Source organism: Triturus cristatus, chromosome 4_1 (genome assembly GCF_964204655.1).
Source record: "Triturus cristatus chromosome 4_1, aTriCri1.1, whole genome shotgun sequence".
Classification (NCBI taxonomy): Eukaryota; Metazoa; Chordata; class Amphibia; order Caudata; family Salamandridae; genus Triturus; species Triturus cristatus.
In genome coordinates, this window is record NC_140585.1 from 735,437,873 (window position 1) to 735,461,176 (window position 23,304).

Genomic DNA, 23,304 nt, shown 5'->3' on the forward strand with positions numbered 1-23,304 from the left:
TATTTCAAATTATGACATGCGCCCTGACAATGTCATCATTTATTGTTCAGCAGAATGCCCATCTTAGGGCACATTAAAGATTCAGCTGTGCAAAACGATACAGGTCTAGTGTGCAATCAACATAATTGTTCCCTTTTCGAATACAACTTAGGCCACCAGCAAACATGGCTTGTCCTTTGTTAAGATAAGACTGAACACATCTCTCAAAGCTCAAATGGTCCATTATGGCACAGGGGCTCAACATGATTCTTTTAACTACTCTGAAACCTGGGTGCATGTAAATGACATTTTTTAACACGTCTTACAACACAAGAACAGAGGCTCCCCCAATGCCTCAGTTTGACCATGATCCCTTGAAGAATGCTTTTCCACCCTCATCTCGAAAAATCTTCCTCCAGCAGTCGATTGTTCCAGTGTTCATTACATCAGCTTCTTTACAGCCAGATTTCATCATCATATGACGCCTCACCCTATTAAATGGGTGTGCCAGCTACTGCAGTCATCCAGCCAACGACAATGTGAGTATTCTTAGGATCGGGGAGCATACCTTTTGCAGAATCATAAATGTCAAAGTAGCCACCTTTGTAGATGATGATGCTGTGCACAGTCACCTTGAGCCCCGAATGCAAGCTACGCTGCCCATCCAACTTTGTGATTTTCACAAGACAGTCTGCAAGACCTTTGAACTGTTGGTCAGCCCCAGCTTTAGCAACATCAGCAGCCAAACGTGTTCTGGCAAAACCCAAAGGCTAAAGAACAAAGCAAATTCGCTCCTGCTGCACCACTGGAAGCCAGGTTTCCAGCAAAATAGTTCCAGAACTGTGTATGCTTGCCTGTTCCTCCCAAGAAGATTGCGTGTTCTTATCCTTGAAGGCAAAGTTAGGAGCCTGCGTGAGAGAAGGTTCCCACGCCAGGAAGAAAGGAAGCCTTGTTCTTAGGGATATGGACAACACAGTCAATGATCCCTTTGTACTAGTTATCGACCAAAACTTGCTGTCTGGCATGTTGTACCTACAGCATTGACTTAACACTCTCGATGAGGGCTTCAGCCATCTTGGATATGGTGGCGGCAACACCACTGGCCAGAAGATCCTATGCAAATGAAAGCGCCTGGTCAGCCAATGCAGCAGAGATGCACTGAGCTGCTGGATCCACAGGTCTAGGCGGGGGTGAGGCTTCCTCGGCCCATGGTGCTCGGATGCTGCACATGTGCTACTTCAGCTATATATATATACATATATACATATATATATTCACTGAAAAAACCATAGGTTTCACACATGTTATAGTTAGCTGGACATTTTACTGATAAAAAACCAATGAAATTCCCCCGTTATAGTTACTGTAGGCAACTATAACTCACGCGACCGTAATCCTCTGCTGATGCTAATACTGTATTTAGACACTTATTTGCCCATGTCTTCTTCCATTAAATTTTAGCTATACATATATTACAAATATTTTTTTTTCATAAAGACACATATGTCATCAGCAGAGGATTACGGTCGCGTGAGTTATAGTTGCCTACAGTAACTATAACGGGGGAATTTCATTGGTTTTTTATCAGTAAAATGTCCAGCTAACTATAACATGTGTGAAACCTATGGTTTTTTCAGTGAATTTGCAAGGTTTTTTAAATGCTAATTCCTAACTATAACGTGTGTGAAACCTATGGTTTTTTCAGTGAATTTGTACGTTTTTTTAAATGCTAAGTTACTTTACGCCATTTGTGGCGTGCGCGCCCACTTAACGCAGTTTGTTCCGTGCGCGCACGGTGCGCTTCGCGCACCTTGCGCGCACAGTGAGCACGCGGTGCGCTTTGCGCACCGCGTGCCCACGTTACGCTAGATGGGCCATGAACGCGCGATGCGCTTCGCGCACCGTGCGCACATGGAGGACATATGATGAGCATCGTTGTGACAGGTAAAATATATGTTTTGTTTAGCTCTATTAAGCCATGCGCAAAAGGTGCCCTTCGGGCACCTTTTGCACACGGGGTGGGGAGAATGTGGATATTTTTTTTTTTTTATTATTATTTCTTACCGTACGCGTACGGTAAGCGTAATCGGCGAAATTTTCGAAAAAATTAAAATTACCTTTTTTCACTTGGGGGATCGTTGGGGACTCCCTCGACATGGCTAGGTGCTTGGGAGCTGTGTAAACAGCCCCTTTACATGTTTTTGCACTTGGTTTTTCAACCCCCTGTCAGAGTGCGAGAGAGAAAATGGCGGCCGCCGCTTCCTGGTTTCGACCGATTCGAATGTTTACTAAGATCTAAGGGCCAATCAGAATCGCGCTTGCGCACGCCACCGTACGCGTACGGTAAGCGCACCGTAAGCGCACCGTAAGCTGGCTCAGATATATATATTGATTTAAAGGCTATTTTCTCAGAATCTACTGAACAGATTTACACCAAACCTACAAAAGGCACTTCCTTGACCTGAGGACTACCTCTCTGCCAAATTTCAAGTAATTCTGTTCAGCCGTTCGGGCTGTAGCTGTGTCTAAAGGTCCTATGGAAAAATGCATGGGAAAAACGCGTTTTGGGACCCCCCTTTTATCTCAGCCCCCGCTTGACGAATCCCCCCGAGACTTTCAGGGTAGGAGCGGAGCGTAGCGCCCCACCTATTTTGAAAAATTCGCGAGGATTCGTCAACCGGCGCCAAAGTTATTCAAAATAGAATGTTGCGGATTTCCTATGGAAACGTGGTCCTAACTATAACTACCTACTGGCGACCGCCAGTAGGTAATATATATATATATATATATATATATATATATATATATATATATATATATATATATATATATATATATTTATATATATATATATATATATATATATATATATATATATTCACTGAAAAAACCATAGGTTTCACACATGTTATAGTTAGCTGGACATTTTACTGATAAAAAACCAATGAAATTCCCCCGTTATAGTTACTGCAGGCAACTATAACTCACGCGACCGCAATCTTCTGCTGATGCTAATACTGTATTTAGACACTTATTTGCCCATGTCTTCTTCCATTAAATTTTAGCTTTGCATATATTACAAATATTTTTTTTTCATAAAGACACATATGTCATCAGCAGAAGATTGCGGTCGCGTGAGTTATAGTTGCCTGCAGTAACTATAACGGGGGAATTTCATTGGTTTTTTATCAGTAAAATGTCCAGCTAACTATAACATGTGTGAAACCTATGGTTTTTTCAGTGAATTTGCAAGGTTTTTTAAATGCTAAGTTACTTTACGCCATTCGTGGCGTGCGCGCCCAGTTAACGCAGTTCGTTCCGTGCGCGCACGGTGCGCTTCGCGCACCGTGCGCGCACAGTGAGCACGCGGTGCGCTTCGCGCACCGCGCGCCCACTTTACGCAGTTAGTGCCGTGCATGCACAGTGGTCACGCGGTGCGCTGCGCGCATCGCGTGCCCACGTTAAGCGGGATGGGCCATGTACGCACGATGCGCTTCGCGCACCGTGCGCACATGGGGGACATATTTTGCGCATCTTTGTGAAATGTATTCTTTGTTAACTTCTTAGATGTTATATGCAATGCACAAATGGTGCCCTTCGGGCACCATTTGCACACGGGGTGGGGAGAATGTGGATAATTTTTTTTTTTTTACAATTTTTTACCGTACGCGTACGGTAAGCGTAATCGGCGAATTTCCGAAAAAAAACAAATTTTTTTTTTTTGGGCTTGGGGGTGGTTTGGGGACCCCTGTATCAATGCTGGGTGGTTAGGATCTCATGAAACTGCTTCTTTACACATTTTTGGGGTTCGTTTTTGCTGCCCAACTCAGGAAGCGAGAGAGAAAATGGCGGCCGCCGCTTCCTGGTTTCGACCGATTCGAATGTTTACTAAGATCTAAGAGCCAATCAGAATCGCGCTCGCGCACGCCACCGTACTCGTACGGTAGGCTTACGGTAAACGCACCATAAGCGCACCGTAAGCTGCCACAGATATATATATTGATTTAAAGGCTATTTTCTCAGAATCTACTGAACAGATTTACACCAAACCTACAAAAGGCACTTCCTTGACCTGGGGACTACCTCTCTGCCAAATTTCATTAAATTCTGTTCAGCCGTTCAGGCTGTAGCCCTGTCTAAAGGTCCTATGGAAAAATGCATGGGAAAAACGCGTTTTGGGACCCCCCTTTTATCTCAGCCCCCGCTTGACGAATCCCCCCGAGACTTTCAGGGTAGGAGCGGAGCGTAGCGCCCCACCGATTTTGAAAAATTCGCGAGGATTCGTTGACCGGCGCCAAAGTTATTCAAAATAGAATGTTGCGGATTTCCTATGGAAACGTGGTCCTAACTATAACTACCTACTGGCGACCGCCAGTAGGTAATATATATATATATATATATATATATGAATATCAGGCGCATCCTTCCACTTCCCAGCGGGCGAGGAGGAAAAGCACACGGACACCAGACGTGCTTCATAAAGATTTATTCAAGGTTAGTGGTGGCGAGGCATGTCATTACGCGTTTCGGCCACCAGGTGGCCTTGATCACATAAAGTAACAACCATATTGAATACCCTTTTATACAGCATTTTAAAGTCACGTGATGATTGGTGTTGAACGATATAGAAGAGATACTTGTGATTTGCTTGTCATTATGTAGCCTGATAGAGATGTACAAATACATGATCAGTGATAAGGTGCAAATATTAGTTATTTAAAGTGCTTGGGTTGAAGTACACAAATGCAAGTTATGTGCAAAATATGCTGAGAAAGGTGTAAACTGCAAATAGTTGCATAGGATATTTGATTATAAATGGGGGGGTAGCTAAAAAACCATTCTAAAATTATAAAATACATTTGATAAAAACCCTCAAATTTAATCATTTATAAAACAATATCAAGATGTTTATGTGCAAAATACGCAATGATTAAATCCACACTGATCAGCAAAAGAAAGAGAGAACTCTCAACCCAGTTCACAAATGATCATGAGTACAGGGTTCAATAACTGACAAGCAGAAAATAGAAATTCAAAGCCTGATGACAATATATCGTTCATGTGAATTCCAATTTATAAAACAAGTGCAAAAAATGTGTCAAAGTGATGGAATAGGGGAACACGAGGAAGGGACCCATATGTGTCTGACAATGGAAATTCATGAAATGTCCCGGCTTGCATATCCATTAAGCCCAAAATCAAAGTCCAATTTCAAGTTATGCCGGTTGGTTAGTGGGTGTTCACCTCAAAGTTATGATATGCATTTCTTCAGTCACAATATTACCAAACATATGATGGCTTGTAGGCTTCTTGGAGGCTATATTGGATGTATTTTCCATTGAAGCTGTTGCAAACATCGGTTCCGGCCAGTATATGGGCGACAGTTTGGGATAGTAGTAGGCTGGTCAAAGTTGACCAATCAGAAGGCGGGAAGAGGCAGAAGAAAAAGAACCAAAAAAACAAGAGAAAAATACGCATTTAAAACCAGTAAGTGGGTCATCAATTGAAAAACCCTCATTATAATGTTTGGACAGTAATAAGTAATATTGCTTCCTTGTTTTACCAACTATTCATGATTAAAATTTTGAAATAGCATAAAAGAGACTAAAATCAAGGAACAATCAAGGAACAAATGACCAAGCACAAAACAAATATTGATGGATATCTCATTTGACTCTATCATATGTGTATATTCACATAAGGATATTAAGGTACTATCATATACAATTGTACAAATCCTCAGAATTGTTGAGTCCTGTGGGGGCCTTGCTGTCGAATTCAAGGATGTACCTTGTTTCGAGTTGTCTTAACGATTTTTCTCTATTGCCCCCTCTACGTTGTGCCGGAATATGGTCAACAACAAAGTACTTAAGACAATTTAGGTCATTGTTGTGATACTTTTTAAAATGTCGCGCTACGGGGTAGCTTGAGTCATTGTTGACAATTGCTCTAAGGTGCTGAAGGATTCTGGTGTGGGCTTGGAGTTTTGTACTGCCAATATAGTTTAATCCACATGTGCAGTTTAGGACATAAACCACGAATTCTGATTTACATGTAAAATGGCCCTTGATTTGTCTGGCAGTGGGGCTGAAGGGTACATGATATTCGGTGGTGTTTTGGCCGAATTTACAAGCCCTGCAGCTTGTGCATTTGAAGAATCCACTTTTAGGTTTAAGCCAAGTGATGTTGGTAGGCTTATCCCTATTGGATCCCATAAGTTCCCCCTTCATGGTCTTGGCCCTTCTGTATGTGATCACAGGTTTAGAAGGTAATATTGGGGCCAGTACACCATCGGTGAGTAGAATGGGCCAATTCTTTGAAACAATAGACCTTATTTTGAGGTGTTGCCTACTGTAAGTAGTAATTAGACGTGGTATGTCCACAGTGGAGTCATCCACCGCCAGATCAGGTACTGTGATAATGGGGATGCTGGACTTGTCAATTAATAAAGTTTCTCTGGGCATGGCTTGTACTTTATTGTAAGCTTCCCTCAAAATTCTTTCAGTATACCCTCTCTCCTTCATCCTTGTTATGGCCTCCTCCGAGCATCTAATTCTCTCCTCAGATGTGCTACAGATGCGCTTTATGCGGAGGAGTTCCCCGTACGGGATACTTTTTATCAGGTGCTGTGGATGGGCACTACTGGCATGCAGAATGGAGTTGCCAGCAGTGCAAATAAGTGTCTAAATACAGTATTAGCATCAGCAGAAGATTGCGGTCGCGTGAGTTATAGTTGCCTGCAGTAACTATAACGGGGGAATTTCATTGGTTTTTTATCAGTAAAATGTCCAGCTAACTATAACATGTGTGAAACCTATGGTTTTTTCAGTGAATATATATATATATATATATATATATATATATATATATATATATAAATATATATATATATATATATATATATATATATATATATATATATATATATATATATATATATTACCTACTGGCGGTCGCCAGTAGGTAGTTATAGTTAGGACCCTGTTTCCATAGGAAATCCGCAACATTCTATTTGGAATAACTTTGGCGCCGGTCGAATCCTCGCGAAATTTTCAAAAGTCTCGGGGGGATTCGTCAAGCGGGGGCTGAGAAAAAAGGGGGGTCCCAAAACGCGTTTTTCCCATGCATTTTTCCATAGGACCTTTAGACACAGCTACAGCCCGAACGGCTGAACAGAGTTACTTGAAAGTTGGCAGAGAGGTAGTCCTCAGGTCAAGGAAGTGCCTTTGGTAGGTTTGGTGTAAATCTGTTCAGTAGATCCTGAGAAAATAGCATTTAAATCAATATATATATCTGAGCCAGCTTACGGTGCGCTTACCGTGCGCTTACGGTAAGCTTACCGTACGCGTACGGTTCCGTGCGCGAGCGCGATTCTGATTGGCTGTTAGATCTAAGTAAACATTCGAATCGGTCACAACCAGGAAGCGGCGACCGCCATTTTCTCTCTCGCACTCTCAGTGAGGCAGCAAAAACAAAGGCAAAAAACATCTAAAGGGGCAATGTATTCAGTTCCTAACCACCTAGCATCGATGATGGTGTCCCCAAAGAACCCCCAAGGGTTCAAATGTAAATGTAAATATAAATGATTACCTTTCACAACGAAGCGCATAATATGTCCTCCATGTGCGCACGGTGCGCGAAGCGCATCGTGCGTACATGGCCCATCCCGCGTAACGTGGCACGCGGTGCGCGCAGCACACCGCGTGACCACCGTGCGTGCACGGCACTAACTGCGTAAAGTGGGCGCGCGGTGCGCGAAGCGCACCGCGTGCTCACTGTGCGCGCACGGTGCGCGCACGGAACGAACTGCGTAAAGTAACTTAGCATTTAAAAAAACGTACAAATTCACTGAAAAAACCATAGGTTTCACACACGTTATAGTTAGGAATTAGCATTTAAAAAACCTTGCAAATTCACTGAAAAAACCATAGGTTTCACACATGTTACAGTTAGCGGAAATTTTAATCATAAAAAAACATTGAAATTCCCCCGTTATAGTTAGTGCAGGCAACTATAACTCACGCAACTGCAATCCTCTGCTGATGCTAATACTGTATTTAGACACTTATTTGCCCATGTCTTCTTTCATTAAATTTTAGCTATACATATATTACAAATATTTTTTTTTCATAAAGACACATATGTCATCAGCAGAGGATTGCGGTTGCGTGAGTTATAGTTGCCTGCACTAACTATAACGGGGGAATTTCAATGGTTTTTTATGATTAAAATTTCCGCTAACTATAACATGTGTGAAACCTATGGTTTTTTCAGTGAATATATATATGTAGATATATATATATATATATATATATATATATATATATATATCCAACGCCACAGGTTGCCTGTAATGAAGGAGCCCACGACAGGTAAGTGCATTGCCAACAATCTTTATAGAGAAACAAACAGCGAGGACACAGAGCTGCAACAACAGGGGTGAAAGTCCAGCCTGACGCGTTTCCTGCATTTCGCACTTCTTCAGAGGCAACGGACACTAACGAGGCATTCAGCACGGCACAATTCGAGTAACACTTTGTAAATAGTAAGTCCCGACTCAGTGGCCGTGGCCACACTCCTTGGCCTGATGGAACTTGTGGATTTCCCTCCGAGAGCAACTGCACCCACTTGGGGAAAATTGTGCTGTGCGAACTGCAAATACCATAATGCTCTCTGTGGCACACGCCCACAAGGCAGGAGATTACGCCCATTTGGGCTGGACTCTTTTATTAATGGCAGGTGATGCACACAGAAGTTTGCTGTCTAACCTTTGTTTTGGGCTCGTGAACAAGAAAGGATTTTCGAAACGCGTTGAGCCAAGGAGAAATAAAGCTGAATTTACAATGAAGTTGTAATCTTCACTTTTGAAAGAGGCAAGTTCTCGGAGGGAAATCCTCATGTGGGGCAACTCTTGTTTGGATTTTAGCGGTGACACCTTAGCCGCGAGGATGACCCGCCAGACAGCAGTGCGGACCTGCTGTCTCAGGAGGACCTGGCGCAGCTTGAAAGGACTGAGAATGCTCTAGAGTGAGTGATTTTATTGACAGCAGACTGTAGTTTTTCAGCGTGCCCACTTGGGATTGTGAATTAACTTATTTTGGAGGCTGGCAACAACACCCACATGGGGATGATTGTGCTGTGCGAACAGCAAATACCATAATGCTCTCTGTGACACACGCCCACAAGGCGGGAGATTACGCCCATTTGGGCTGGACTCTTCTATTAATGGCAGGTGTTGCACACAGAAGTTTGCTGTCTAACCTTTGTTTTGGGCTCGTAAACAAGAAAGGATTTTCGAAACGCGTTGAGCCAAGGAGAAATAACGTTGAATTTACAATGAAGCTGTAATCTTCACTTTTTAAAGAGGCAAGTTCTCGGAGGGAAATCCTCATGGGGGGGCAAGTCTTGTTTGGATATATATATATATATATATATATATTCACTGAAAAAACCATAGGTTTCACACACGTTATAGTTAGCTGGACATTTCACTCGTACAAAACCATTGAAATTCCCCCGTTATAGTTAGTTCAGCTAACTATAACTCGCGCGACCGCAATCCACTGCTGATGACGTCACATATAACTATAACGGGGGAATTTCAATGGTTTTGTACGAGTGAAATGTCCAGCTAACTATAACATGTGTGAAACCTATGGTTTTTTCAGTGAATTTGCAAGGTTTTTTAAATGCTAATTCCTAACTATAACGTGTGTGAAACCTATGTTTTTTTCAGTGAATTTGCAAGGTTTTTTAAATGCTAATCCCTAACTATAACGTGTGTGAAACCTATGGTTTTTTCTGTGAATTTGCAAAGTTTTTTAAATGCTAATTCCTAACTGTAACGTGTGTGAAACCTATGGTTTTTTAAGAGAATTTGCAAGGTTTTTTAAATGCTAATTTCTAAATATAACGTGTGTGAAACCTATGTTTTTTTAGTGAATTTGTAAGGTTTTTTAAATGCTAATTTATCTATGTATTATTATATTTGTTATATATTTATTTTACAATAAACTACCTATGTATATAGTTATAGATTGACTGTATCCTGTAATATGGAATGGCTCAGCTCTTTTTTTTTTAATTTGGATAAAGTTGAACAGCATAGTTAATATCTTCTATAAACTTATAAACAGTTTAAAATGTGCTTTTTTTTAAGGGTTTTTTACGGTGCGCGCACTGTGCGCGCACCGTGCGTGCACCGGCAATTTTTTTTATTAAAGGAAATGTTTTTTTTGATTTACGAGGTCCTTTAGGGACCCCCTGAGAAGGTCTAGGGGGTCAGGGAGTGTCTTCCCTGCCTCCTTTTCATGTTTTAGAAATCGGGTTAAAAGTAATTCATTTCTGATGCATGCGTGCACCCTGTGCGCATGCGTGCGTGCACCGTGCGTGCACCGTGCACGCATGCGTGCGAGCACCATGCGCGCACCAGCAATTTTTGTTATTAAACGAAATGGTTTTATTTGATTTACGAGGTCCTTTAGGGACCCCCTGAGAAGGTCTAGGGGGTCAGGGAGTGTCTTCCCTGCCTCCTTTTCATGTTTTAGAAATCGGGTTAAAAGTAATTCATTTCTGATGCGTGCGTGCACCGTGTGCACATGCGTGCGCGCACGGTGCGTGTATACGTGCGAGCACCGTGCGCGCACGGCAAGTCATGTGATTACGAAACAACACTTTTCATTGGTTCATAGTAGTTTCTGTTCCAGAATCATTAAACACCACACCCACTCCCCTCACTATTTCTTCTTACTTCCTGGCACAAGGAGCTGAACAGCTACTCGAGTGAAATCTTACTTGAAAATGGCAGAACAGCAGTCAACTTCAGGGAGTGAGGAGGAGACCTTTGTGGAACCACCAAGGAAGAGCAAGCAAAAACACTCTTTCATCTGGAATTACTTCACCTTTCCAGAGGGCCAAAAGAAGTGTCTTATCTAGAGGAGATCCCAGCAAAAAATACTCCTTTAGTATTTATTCCATGCTGAGATACTTTAAGACAGTGCATCCTGTACGTTATGCTCGTGAAACAACTAGAGCCCGAACGGACAACCCTCCACCTGCTCAGCCGAGCACATCATCTGCGGCTGCAGATTCACTGTGTACCAGGCCACTGGACATCCGCCCCCTTTTCCAGAAGGTGCACATACATTGCAATGTGTGAAATAATTTTTTTCTTTTTTTTCTTTTTGTTCCTGTTGAACAGTTTTTCATTACCAGTTTTTTTTTGGTGCTCTAAAAAAATAAAATAAAAATACAAAATTGTTAAAAAACTAAAAAAAAAATACAAAACAAAAAAGACAAAAAAAAACAGTTCTTTTCAGAACTCACTTCACTTCTCCAAGAAGAGCTATATTCCTAATATACTGTGTTGTAATTTTATTGAATGAATGTGTAGTGTATACATGAATGATTGAAATGATTGAAATGACTGAGTGAAGAGGAGGAAAGGACAGACAGAATGAGTGAGAAAAGGAAAGTATGATCAGTCATGAAAGGGAAGTGAAAGACTGACTGCAACAAAAGGACTAAGGGTAGAGGATACAGGTAAGAAGAGTGAATGAGTAAGGGAATGGCAGTGAGTAATGGAGAGTGATGGTGGGGGAGTGAGAAAAGGGGAGTAAGGGACAAAGATAGGAAAAGGGAGTAACAGATGAAGCGGATGAAGTACAGCAGGGTAAAGGGATTGAAAGTAAGAGAAGTGGAGTGATGGTGAGATAAGGGGTATGAGGATTAGAAAAGGGGTAAGGGAAAGTGACAGATGGGGAGTGAGGGGATGGAGGGATTTAGGAAACTGGACTGAGAGAAAGGGAGTCAGGATTTCAATGAGCAAAGGAGAGTGAGGGAGAGTGAAGGAAAGAATACGAAAAGATGAAGGGTGTGAGATACAGACAGGAGGAAGTGAAGTAGGAGAATAGGAGTGACTATGAGTAAAGGATAGTGACAGTTAGGGAAGGTGAGGGAAGGGGAATGACGGAGAAGGTTAAAAAATTAACATAGATGGAAAATGAGTGATGGAGAGAGGAGGAGTGGTAGAAACAGCGATGTTAAGGAAATTAAGGGTAAGACAGACAAAGGGAGAGAGACAGAAACAGAGACAGAGAGCAAGGAACTGAGAAGGAGTAAGGCAGTTAAATGACTGAGACATATGGAGACAGGGAGAGAAACATGGCTCAAAAAATAGTGATGGAGGCAGTAAACCTAGGGGAGTAGTAGAGAAGGAGTGAGGGAGTTACGAAAGAGCAGTAAAGGAAGAAGAGAGAGGGAAGGGGAATGAGAAAAGCAGAGTGAGGAGAAGTGAAGAAAAGGGAGCATGAAAGTGAAGGGGTGAGAAATACAGATATTTTAAACTTACCTGACCAACAAAATAACTTAATTAGAAATAAATGTTTTTTTTAATTACAAGAAAAATGGATTCAATTTCCTAAATTTTCTTTCTAGATCTGAAAAAAAAGAAAAAAGTAGTAATATTTAACAATACATTTTAGAATACAGTACACATATTTTCATATTTAACAAAGTAATTGTTTGCCTTTTTTTTGCTGTTTTCAGAATATATTGAATTTCACTGAAAATAGTGATATCAATTGCATTCATCACTTAACAGCGGGCAAAAAAATAAACCATCTGAAAGATGGTTTAACCTCTTCAGTGCCCATGACGAGATAGTCTCGTCATGGAGCACGGTCGTGCTGTGCCCATGACGAGACTATCTCGTCATGAACCCCACCCACTAATGTAACGCCCGGCATAGGAGGGGGAAAGGGCGTGGCACACAAGGGGTTAAAAAAGCCCTGAATCTATCCTCAGTAAAACATACCTTGATAGAAATGTAACATATATATTAAAAATATCTTCTAAGAACAATAACTATTTGCAATAAATAACGTCTGTAAATCTTGTTGCTTAAGCACATACACCAAAATAATATCTGTCAAAGAAGTCCACAATAGAAACATTTACCTTTCCATGAGGCCAAATGGTAATTTTTAAATCCTTTTTAGGTGAAATATCCAATGGTAATCCTATAAAATTGAAATAATGGTTTCTTCAGATGCTGCAATTTGTATCTAAAATTTGGGTTTTAGAAAAATTAAGTAGGCATTTGGTAATTCTGCAGGCAAACGTTGCTTGAAAATCAATTGAGAATAATTACACAGTGTCCAGCCTTTTTCACATTTTAGATAAACTGTGTAATGACCAGAAGTTATAGAAGGTCCATCATGGAAAATTATTGCAACTGCAACGAAAGTCTTTCCTGATATTGATAATTGATTTCCTGCAAACTTCTTTATTAAAGTGTCCAAGTTTGTTCCATCAGCTCTACAACGTTGCATCATTAAAATTATATACTGTCCACATTTCTTTAAAAATAACGTTGATAACATTTCTGATTTACATTGAGAACATTCCATGTTGTGATTTGCATCTTTAACTAATTTACTAAAAGTCACTGATTTACTCTCTGGTAATGTTAAATGTATGAACCTTTCAGAATCAACATTAGTGCAGCATGTGTTCATACAGTTTTCACAACAATATTCCCATTTATAAGAGAGACCAAACATATTTTCTCTTTCTACCCCTTCATCTTCCAGTACCATAAGCATATACATTAAGAATTCCTGTGCATCTTGCTGGACATTTTGTGTAAACTGTGTACATCCAGAACATACATCTAAAAGATTTCTAACATCAGAAGCACTTTCTCATAAAGGAAACTCAGCAGAGAACAAAATCTTTTTTCATGATTTAGTATTATCTGCTCTTGCAAACTTTCAAGATAAAATACAACATTCAGCACTACATTAGCGTAGCAGTTGACACCAGAGCTATTTTCAAAATGACAACCAACAACCTCTTCAACATTGTCCTTTTTCTTTTTGCTTGCAATCACATCACTCTCCTTTTGTTTTCTCTTCTGTACATCCTCATTACAGATATTCTCAATTCTCCTTTTCCGACAAACAACACATTTTTCAAACACAGGATACGGACCTAAATGAGGAGCATAGCTTCTTCTTAATCTATTATACTCCTTTACACAATTTGCATCAGCACTAACTTTTGAGTCATCAAAGTCTATCATGAATAAACCAGATAATTTTTTCCCTCGTGACAAAGCAACATATGCCATACCTTCTTTAACCACACTAGATCCAATGTTTACAAAAGCACTATCTACAGTTAATCCTTGAGATTTGTGAATAGTTACAGCATATGCTAGAGAAAACGGAAACTGCTTCCTAAGTACATATAAGTCTTTCACAAGCAAAAAACGAACTGAACAACGACTAATGTCTTTAACCTCTTCAATCTGATCAAATTTTATTTTTAAAAATTCAATTCCATCTTTTTTCTGGTAATTAACAAAACCCATAACTTTACCCATAGCTCCATTCACTAAACCTTTTTCTACATTCAAATTACGTCTTAAAATTACTCGACAGTTCATACATACATAAAGATTCTTTTCTAAACCAGCGTACCAGAACTTTGACTGTCTTGAGAACTGTCTCTAGCTACTTCAGCTGCAATTGTAGCTTCTTGTTCAATTTCTTCATTTAACATTTGTAAATAATTTGTGAAAGTACTGCATTCTATGCTATCTTTACATGCATTAAAGGAATCTTCATAGCTCTGAAAATCTCCAAGTAATCCATCCTCTGAACGCCATGGTTTAAACAGCTGTAAAAGTGCTAAGTAGTAAAACTCCTTTTTGTCAGTAGTGTCGCAACTCAGCTTCCTGTGATTAATCAAACTACCTTTTGTTTGTTTCATCAAACATCCTTCCTCACCAATGACTTTATATTTTCCATTGTTGATGTCTTCTGTGGCATTCCGTGTAAAAATGTAGTTCTGCAGTACTTCATAGAGACACATGTTCTCAAGATGATGACTTCTGTTTGGGTAATATGTGTCCAACAAATTTGTTTTCAAAATGTCTGTACTTTCTAGTTCGTTCTCTGCTAAATATTAAATTTCTCGAATAGATTTCAGTACCCGATTTCGCGTTCCTGCAAGGCCTAAACTTACCCAAATTATTCTTCTAGATTTGGAGTACAGACTTGCAGATGATAACCTATCTGAGCATTCGTATGACCCAATTTCTCGATGCGATAACATCTTTAAACTGAAACTGTATAATTTCTTACTAAGAGTCTTCTCGTGAGAAATCTCTTCCCACATTTCTTTCAATTCCGTCTTTTCTGATTTAGTAATGTAGGACGTTACATATCGAGCAACAGCAATAGAATTGTCAGCTACATACTGAATATCCATGTTAGCATTCCACATGGATAAAATGACTGGGTTGTAGTCATTTATATATTTTGACTGTTCTTTTCTTCTTAGGTTGTAGGTATTTTTCGGAGATTTTCTTGTAATGGTATGTCGCACAGCTGTCATAAAACTGTTTACTCTTCCTTTTGAAAGAACAGGTCGTGGAAATCCAAATCGACATTTTGTGTAGAATTTATCTTTACTCTTGTACTTTCGTTGACAGTATTTTCCACACCGATGACTTTGGAAACGTAAAACTTGCTCTTTTAAGTTTTTTTCTTCTGTGCTTTTAGGTATAGCACATGTTGCATATTTTTCAATGAAAGATAAAACTGCATCATCAGAATCTGTTCCAAATTTTGGGGCATCCTTGATCCACAACAGCATATGAATATGAGGAGCTCCTTGGTACTCTTTTCTCCAAAAGAAATCCACAACTTCTCCAAGAGGTGGATTTTTTTTATTGCAGATGAAGGACATCATAGCCTCAAATCTATGATTGAAATATTTGCAAACATTAAACAGATCCAATGAGCACAATTCTCCTGCTTTCTTGTATTGGATGTTTTCACTATATGAATTTGCCTCTTGAAGAAAATCCAGTAAATCATCCCAAGCGTACTCAGCACAGCTTAGGGTAAGGAACCATGTAGGAGTTCCTAAATTCCGTAACATACATTTCAATTCTCCATGGCGTCGGTACTAATATTCATTAGTTCCACGCTGACAAGCCATCAGATTAATCGATTGAGATTCCAAATGATCATCTCGCTGTTGCACTTTGTTCATATAATCCTTTGCAGACACATTATGTAGATGTACTCCAGTTTTTAAAATGTGATTTACTGCATAAGATAGTGCAGACAAGTCACTTTCAAATAAAAGATGGAACAAATAGGAATACTTTGACGAAATCTTGGATCTTCTGCATATAATCTTGTAGTCCGATACTCAGAAGCAGGAATCTGTACTGGACGTTCATCATATCGTCCACCTTTTCCTGTAGGAAACAGCTGGGAAAAAACAACGAGCTTCCAAGCTCTCCTCCTAGACACTCACGGGAGTTCCTTTTGCTTTTTTCATCTGAAACAGATCAATAGTGTTTCCCATAACTTCTTTAGAATGAAGAGGATGTATGCTGAAATGTTCATAAATTTCTTCTTCTTTTGACTTATCCACTTTTTCAATTTGCCCAGTTGGTATTCCTGTGTCTGCTAGTAAAACTTCTTCATCTTCATCCATATAAATTGATTCATAGTACTTATTATTTCTTTTCAAATATAAATTTGCTCTTTGTACTTTTCGTACATCTACTAGCTCCTGCCAAATTTTCTTATTCTTTGTAGGTACACCATTAACCAGAATAACTAATGGTTCAGTTTCCAAACTATCTGCATCAATTGTTTCAATATTTTTTTTCAAATCTAATGGCAAATAGACAACTCTTCCTTTTAAACCTCTTTGTAAATCTGAAGGAGGTAATTTACCTGTTTTGGGCTCCATACGAACTATAGTCTGAAACGGATGGACACATTGAATGAGTATAGACTTTTTTTTATAGAGATCAACATTCCTTGTTTGAGTTTTATAATGGCTTCTCCGGCAACAAATACAAGTAATATTTGGTCTTTCATTAGAGATGATAGTAAATTTTGTCATTTGATCTTCAAAGTTTTTACTAACAGTGAGTTCTACATTCTCTTCCACATTTTCTTCAATAACTGTGTCATTTCCTGCACTTTCTTGTTCTGGACCAAAGTAACAAAACTGAATATCATCAGTAACCTTCTCTACATCTGATACAGATCCACGCAACAGAGCACTATTCAACTCATTAAACTTTAGTGCTGGACTTTTAGCAAAATACAATCTTCTCACAAACTTTCTCATTTCAGTATGATGTACTGCCAGCATCCTAAAACGGTGAAAAACACTTTGACAAATTTTCCTAGAAAGACAAGCCAGAGAATGTCCTTGCAAACCAGTATTCTTTCTCACTCTGCATGGATCTAGTCTTTGAAGCACCTTAATCTTCTGTTTAACACTTTTTTTTTACTATATTCTCTTAGAAAGTCACGTAATTTATCAATAGATTCTTGTCGTACAGTACAAATACTAAAACAATTCCAAGTGTACACTGGGGCTTTAGGACGTTTCCCCAGAACCTCATCAGCTAACACTTCTTCCTCATTTCTTGGAACCATTTTCTCCTTTTCCATTACACAACCATCTTTAACTTCATAACTTCGACCACTGGTGTCAACTGCATGCAGCAAACTATTACTTTGAAGATAACTCTCTTCATTAAAAAATGGTTCACTACTTGAACTATGCTTCCATTCTCCTAAGAACACTTTACAAAAGTTATTTTTTTTCACTACTCTTTTCCTTTTGCTTTTTGACTTCATTACATTGACTATTTTATCTAATGTACGGATCCTGTTCAAAATTAAAATGAATAGTTTTCTTTTTAATTCCAAAGCCTTTGCAACAATTGATTCATTTTCATTTCATTACATAAAGCTTTATTCGGTGCATGAAAAATGACCATAAAAGCACAACCAGAATCATAAAAACAAATACACTACAATATCAGATACAACAAAATGACAATTCGAAAGCTACAAATAGCAAATGTTACAAGTTTAAAAACACATACTTTTCCTGGCCTTGATTGAATGAATTAAAAACATGGCAGTAAAAAAACAGATATCGGCGTATTGTAGGTTAAAAACTAGACTCATTGCTTGATTAACTGTGCGTATACCATATTTACAAAACATAGGTTTTAAATAGGCAACATGAAAATTCATATACAGTTTGCAGATAAGAAGAAAGTGCACAGTGCTCTGTTTAGAGACGCCATCACACATACAGGGACCTTGCGGATATTTCTTTAGTGTTGGCAGTGCCACCAAATGATGGGCAATACCAAACCTCAGTCTGGTTAACACAAACTTATGGGAGGCCTCGTTACACATACTAAATAAATGGGTAAACCTTCATCGAGCGTATACTTATTATAAAACAAAACAGTAGATAGAGAACCATTAGCAATGGCCCGTTTTCTTTCGGTAAATGCCAAAAAAATAGTTTTCAACTCTTGTTTCGTAATTAAAGATGTTACGTTAGGGTCCACCAAGATGTTTAAATTAAAAATCTCAGAAAAACATCTAACTACATATTTTAACCAGGGTATATTTAAGAATTTATCCAACGAGAGACAGTCCTCGATGACCAATCTATTAAAGGTTTTTCCTTCTTGTAGCCAAATAGAACGCCAAATCATGAGTGGCCTCAAAGATAGTTGGTCAGTAAGAAAATTAATATCAAGCTCTCGATGGATGAGGTCAGTACAAGCAGTGGGTGGTAAAGATAAAAGTTTTTAAAAAAAAGCATTTTCCTGGGCAGGAAAATGTCCCCAAACACCCGCCCCATACAGAGCAATACTGACACACCTGGCTTGATAAATCCTAAGCATATCCCTGGTACGTCGGTCCCCAACCTTCGCAGCAAATCTAAAAACGCCATGGGCATTTTTAGCCATTTTAATACGAATATTTTTAAATTCATTTAACCATTTTCTATCATTAGAGAAGGTAATACCAAGATAACAAAATATATCCACCTGAAGCACCTTATCCTTATCTATAAAAAAGGAAAAATTAGCAGATTTACTTTTCTTTACGCTTTTGGCCCCACAGGTCATAATATACATTTTCTTCTTGTTGATAGTCAACCTCCTATCCTTAATAAAGGAAGAGAATCTATCAATCAGACGTTGCAATCCTAATGGAGTTCTAGAAAGTAGGACAGCGTCATCAGCGTATAATAACACAGGCACGGGGGAACCTTTGATCAGGGGGGCATCTGCTGGGATTGTTTTTAAAATTACGTCGATTCCGTTAATAAATAAAATAAAAAGAAGGGGGGCCAATACGCAGCTCTGTCTAATGCCTCTTTATACACTGAATTTGGGAGTACATTCACCTTTGGTCCCAAAGCGCACACAAGTTTTTAAATTCCCATACAGTCTGGCCAGAAAATAAATTATTCCCTCTGGCGCCCCTAACTGTAACAGGGTTGACCATAGAATTGAATGGTCAACCATATCAAATGCGCTGCTAAGGTCCGCAAAACAAAGGTAGAGTGAGCCTAGCTTAGCATCTATATATTTCCCGATCAGAAGGTCAAGATTTAAACACTGATCAAGTGTGCCCCTACCCTTTCTAAATCCGTACTGACTTTCAGCTAGGATACCCTCTTGCTCAGCCCATTCCTCTAACCTCACAAGCATAATTCTGCTCATGATCTTAACAGACGAGTCTAAGAGAGAGATGGGTCGATAATTTTTGACATCGGACCTACTACCTTTTTTATGTATAGGAATAATAATAGATTCCCCCCATGTTTTGGGGGACACAGTACATATAGCAGCATTAAAAACTGTAGCCAATAGAGGGCTCCATATATCGGGGGCCGTTTTATACACATCAATAGGGACCCCGTCTGGGCCCTGGGCTTTACCCCCCTTGCTAGCACAAATACCGGATTCAAACTCACTAACAGTAATATTTAGGGGTAAGACAGGCCAACTATTATGGCAAGTGCCAGTACAACTGTTAGAATCAAAGATGTTTGAACAATGGGTAACCCAGCCGTCACTCGAAACATTGGAAGTTAGCATTGGGGTATTCTCATCCCTAATAAAGGGAGAATTGACAGTAGCCCAAAACAAAGTACTGTTAGATGATTCCGCTGCTTGGTTGAGTGAGTCCCATGCCAGCTGCTGTAACTCTCTCTTCCTTCACCTTATAGCAAGCTTATAGTACAACCTTAATTTTACAACAGACTGAGTATCCCTAGGTTTTTTAGCAAGCGCAATTTTTAATTCAATTAATGAACGAGTGCATACGTGGTCAAACCATCTTGGAGCATTGCTACGTTGGCCCCCCTTGGATTTTCTAAATCTGGCCTCAATAGTTAAATTAATGTCCATAAAAGCATTAAAAACCTGCAATTCGTCAGTAGAATTTTCAAAAATAATACTAATACTGGGTAAGCAGTCCCTCACAATAAGGCCAATTAAATCACTAGCTTTATCCCCAACCCACCTCAAACGAACACCATTTGGTCTGTATGATTCAATATTAGAGACCACAATGCCCGTTTTAACACAGCTATCGCCCCAAAAGGTTGTTTCCAAAATAATACAGTTGTGATCGCTTAAGGTAGTTACTTCAATCCTAGGTGAAGCACAACAGGAAGCAATATTAGAGGAAACAATCACGTGGTCAATAACTGAGCAAGAATGATGACCCTTGAAATTAGGGATAATTTGTACCCAATCTTCTCTCGGGAAACCAAGTATTTCTAAATCATAGTAACCCAAAAAATAGTTTAATGAACCTCCATAGTTGTTATGACGAAAATGTAGGTATTCCATTCCCACATCGTTGGTAAATCCACAAACATTTTCAGTTGACAGTTCACATAACGGGATATTGAAGTCACCAACCCAGATAAAATCAAAAGAAACATTGGCTTCTGGGTTTAGATTTTCGATGGCACTAGCCAAATCGCGGATGACTACTTCCCTGGAACTATCAAAAATATTATTATAATAATTAATCAGTAGGATGTTATGGGCATGTTCCTCTAACAACCAGAGAATCTGGGCATGTTCACCCACTGTTATATACCTTTTTACTATGATTGGGCGATGGATTGACACTAATATTAACAGACCCCCCTTTGCTCTGCCCGGCCCAGTACCCTTTGCCACCAGATTATATGACGCAAACCCCTCATAATTAATTTCATCCTTACACCATGACTCCTGGAAGCTTGCGATATCAAAGAAATTAATTAAATTCTGCCAGCCCGGAGCCTTCCCCATAGATTTTAACCCTGCAACATTCCAGCTGGCTATAATTATTCCATTACCCCTTGTATTGACCCTAGCTGGTATAGTAAATACAGTTGGAGAATTTCCTTCCATTAGGTTTTCATTGACTGACCCCCTACACTCATTATCAGTAAAAACTTCCGCCATTGGCGGCTCCAGAACCAGGTTACCATTAATAGTTTCAGAGCCCCGCTTATACATAACCTTATATGGGGAAATCGGACTCTCCGGGTTAAGTCAGTCATTAGAATCCAAACTGTTGAGGGCATAAAAACGATTATGCAAGGGAATGGCTAAACCCCGCTGCTGTATCGGCGGGGGTAGCCAGGAAGAGCTATGATCATTAGGGGGCATATTAATAAGGTGGCTATAAAAAAAGCCGAGGGGGCGTACACAAATACCATGATCGAGCAGTGATAGGGAGGCTGATCTAAGCAGAACTGTAGTGACGTGTTGAGGATATTTAAAATTAACAATAACACAGTCGCCTTTACAGGTCTTTCTAGAATTTCCAACTCAATTGACCCTTCTTGTGGTTAAGATATCATTAGAGAGCGCCGTAGGAAATCCACATTGCTTATGCAACCAAGCAACAGTTTTATTTTTCAAGGAATCATGAGATTCATACTGAGACTGGGGCATAAGTGAATCAACCCGTGGTACATTAGTTAAAACCACCACATAAGGGGCACAATCCGGGGGAAGGTTAACAAAACCCTTTCTCCCTACCTCAGTCCAACCCACATTGCTTTCAGTTACCAAGGTAGCCTGGTTTGCTTGACTCGCAGTGTGCAGTTGGACAGGAACAGCTATTTGATTAGCCCTGATCCCCTCGACAGATGGTACTTCTAGTTGATTAACCTTAGACCCCTCCGCAGATGGAATTACTACCTCTTTCCTTACGTTGTGACTTACATCGGTAGTCATTGGAATACCTACCCGAGTGGTGTAGGTATCCAGGAGATTGGCCAATCTAGTTACTTCTACCGAGATCTGATCTAATTTAGCCACCAACGGTAAAATAATCTTATCGAGCTTGGAGTCAATATAGCTAAACAGCAAATTAAATTGCTCAGGATTCAACTGGGCGTGACACTCTTTTTCTTGAGTCTCGTCCTCCCCAACTATACTTGTAGAAGGTAATTGGACTCTCTTACCCTTTTTGTTACCCCCTCGTTTTACAGGTATTTTCCGGCAAGCCCTAACGGCTCTGCACACCGGGAAAGAATCTCCAGGATAGTCAGAAGAGTCATTTACTACCGGCTGACTAGGAGTCATTAACACTAGATCATCACTATTAATCGGCTGGGGATCGTGATCAGGACTGACATCTAGCACTGGTACACCTGGGGAGATTGACAAGGTAGACGGAGAAGCTGGAGGGCTACCCAGGCTGAGGGAGAGTCGACGTTCGTAGTTGATTTTATTAACAACTTTCACTAGATAGTTATCTAGTGTAGTAGGCACTGCAGAGGTTTTGATAGATTTTTGTTTGGACATGCTTACAGCTACGAACACACCCTATTGCACAAATGTTAAAAAATCACGCACCCAAGCTATCATAAATTGCACAACAAACAAAATACAAACAAGTAAATAGCCAATGAGACTAGTATAATGTCCCGAACACAATGAGAAATGGCATTGGTTTGATAAAGGGAGACTCACAATCATGCATCAACCCTGACAACATACGCCAAAGTCCGTGGCCCTGCCCTGCCACGTCCTGCCCCGGACGGCCACAGACGGCCCGCCCTTTGCCCGGGCTTCGCCCGGCTCGTCCCGCAAAGCGGGGCTCAGCGCTGCTTAAATGCTCCTCCTGGCGCTGGCACAGCGTGTATAGAGCGCGCCACCGCTGAGGCTGCCTGGAATTGAAGTCCCGTGATGGCGGCGATGCTGCTTGCGACTGCAAATGACTCCTGGCAGTGGCGGCTCTGCTTACGGCTTCAAATGACTCCTGGCGGCGGCGGCGTTATTGGTATGGTAAGTCCCCCCCACTCCGCCGGGCTTAGCGCTGCTTAAATGCGCCTCCTGGCGCTGGCGCAGCGTGTATAGAGCGCGCCGCCGCTGAGGCTGCCGGGAATTGAAGTCCCGTGATGGTGACGACGCTGCTTGCGAGTGCAAATGACTCCTGGCAGTGG

General features: G+C 40.2%; 1 pseudogene; it reads right to left on the reverse strand.

Annotated features, from left to right (window-relative positions):
- Positions 1-301: 301 nt before the first annotated feature.
- On the reverse strand, positions 302-1,209 carry LOC146855435 (ADP/ATP translocase 3 pseudogene; annotated as a pseudogene).
- Positions 1,210-23,304: the final 22,095 nt, after the last annotated feature.